At 40.7% G+C, this 2,606-nt stretch overlaps 1 pseudogene; it reads right to left on the reverse strand.

The window, feature by feature from the left end:
* Nucleotides 1–578: 578 nt before the first annotated feature.
* On the reverse strand, nucleotides 579–1,890 carry LOC123578485 (annotated as a pseudogene).
* Nucleotides 1,891–2,606: the final 716 nt, after the last annotated feature.

Below are 2,606 nucleotides of genomic sequence, written 5' to 3' on the forward strand. Positions count from 1 at the left end.
CCTCTTTGTCCCCCACAGTTTACTCTTCAAATGTTGAGCAGAAAACATTTTCATGCACTCATCTTGCTCCATAAGCATTACCATATTTCAAATGTCCCCAGTTTCTCTTAGGATATAAAGCACAATATTCACGACATAGCCTCCAAAGTCAGCAGTAAGTAAGCCTGGTTTTCCCTCCGCCTTCACACCAGGCCATTTGTATCACAAATCGGGATTCACAATTGCAATCTCAGGTACATCTTGGGGAATTTTAATATCTCAATTTGAAAGTTACACATTCAAAGATATATCCAGTATGTTCACATTATTTCAGGACTGTTTTGTAGAATCTTAACTTCTCCACTGTTACCATTAATAAAAATAGAAACTATATATTACTACACACATATTAATTACAGATGATTTCATGTACCATGCTCTTTAGTATTTCATATTAGGCTGGTGTCCATGTGTCTTGTTCACCCCTTTCCCTGCAATGAAACTAGTTCATTATGGTTCTTCACATTCTTTGAGGTTTCAGTGCATCCCTGACCGAACAGGTGGAAGACAATTCATATATCCCTGATGAGATGAGGGAATTATGTATTTCTTCCACAGGAGACACAATACAGCCTGAATATGCTGGGGTCATGGTTCATGAGAACAAAAGAGCTAATACTTGGAAAACATACAATGATTAGTACAGCGACATTCACCAGCCACCAACTAGAATTATCAAACAGAGGCAAGTAAACATAAATAATGGAAGAAATGGCATTAAACGATACAATGGTGGTCACCAAAACAAGGATGCTTTGGGTGGCTCTGGTCTCAGGGGAGGTCTGGGGGAGAGATTGTTCCTATGGATGAATTGGACCCTCTGCTTGTGACTGTGAAAGAGAAAAACCATGGAGCTGCTGGCCAACGTCATGTGTCCCAAACACAAAATGGCAAGGAAAGATGTCATTGCTGCCTATGATGAGCCTGTGATCTTGTCTCTACACCGTGAAGCACAACAATATCCCAAACACTTTTTTGGTAAAAGTTTTGTTGTTCCATTTACAGTCATATAAATGGGAAAAAACTTATTTGCCAGCATGTGGAACACCCCGCACAGGATACTGGAGGCGCCAATGTACTTTGGAGCTTTCGCTTTAAGCTCTGCCCACCTGGAGTTCCCAGGGCTGATCATGATGGCCTGGAAGACAGTCAAGGGCAGGTGGAACAAAGGGACATACCTCTGGCCACTCCGTGAACATATAAAAGAACGTAGCATCCATAATAAATGGTGAAATGTTTCAGCCCTCGCGCTGCCATCGTCTCTGGGATTCCTCTAGAGAGAATGGGCAAGGAGTTGGCTACACTCAGGTGCCTGAGAACCAACTTTGTGGATCTCGGCTCGCATCCCCTGAAGCAAAGGGATATCTAATGATAGAAGAGTGAGAAACTGCCCAGGATTCCAATGACTATGTGGAATAGGAAGATCACTACTATATTCAAATCCACCGAGGCCATTCTGTCATTGTCCAGAACTCACACATAGAGGATTCTGCATGAAAATAATGAGTTTTGGGCTACACTTTCATGGAAAATAAAATCTTCACTTACCTCTCCCTTTCCCTGAGAATGAACATCTAAACTCTATTGTCTTTTGTTAAGAGGTGTCCAAAGTTACATGTGTGTCTTTTTATAGCACTTACAATGTGTGGGTCACTGTTATTACTGCTTTCCCTATTGCAACTTATATAATATTCACAACCTTATGAGTTAGGAACTAACATTACTCTCATTCTATAGACGAGGAGAATTTAACCATGGGAAGTTAAGTGACTCATGTAAATAGCAGAGGAATCACGATTTGAACCTTGGTTGCCTAGTTGCAATGACATGAATGTTTGCTACGGTACTATACTATGCCAGGAACCTCATTATGGATACACGCACACACATACACACACACACACACACAAACACCTTGTCATATTTTAAATTTATTTTACTTACTAAACCTGGTTTGATCATTTTCCACTTTTGTTTAAGTATTCATAACTAATATAACTATGGAGTGAAGATTCAAAGGTCTTAATAAATTATACATGCACTGAGTAATTTTATTGAGCCAATCTGATTTATTTAATGTAGACAACTGTTAGGATGGCAGCTGAACTCATTTCATTTTTTGCCTGGACCAAAAGGACAATGGCATCCGTAACAGAAATTATTGGGCAGAACTGCACTGTGTGCTAACATATGGGACATGAAACATCACATAGTGATAAAGCATATTACGGCAGAAAATAAATTAATCCTATTTAAATATCTATCACTGTATGTTTGCTATTTAAAAATTTTTTTTTCAACGTTTATTTATTTTTGGGACAGAGAGAGACAGAGCATGAACGGGGGAGGGGCAGAGAGAGAGGGAGACACAGAATCGGAAAGAGGCTCCAGGCTCTGAGCCATCAGCCCAGAGCCCGACGCGGGGCTCGAACTCACGGACCGCGAGATCGTGACCTGGCTGAAGTCGGACGCTTAACCGACTGCGCCACCCAGGCGCCCCTGTTTGCTATTTTAGAACAAACTGAATCTGCAGCCAATATTTGATTTGGAAAAGCTATTAAAATACA

The sequence above is a fragment of the Leopardus geoffroyi genome, chromosome E2 (genome assembly GCF_018350155.1).
Source record: "Leopardus geoffroyi isolate Oge1 chromosome E2, O.geoffroyi_Oge1_pat1.0, whole genome shotgun sequence".
Taxonomy (NCBI): Eukaryota; Metazoa; Chordata; class Mammalia; order Carnivora; family Felidae; genus Leopardus; species Leopardus geoffroyi.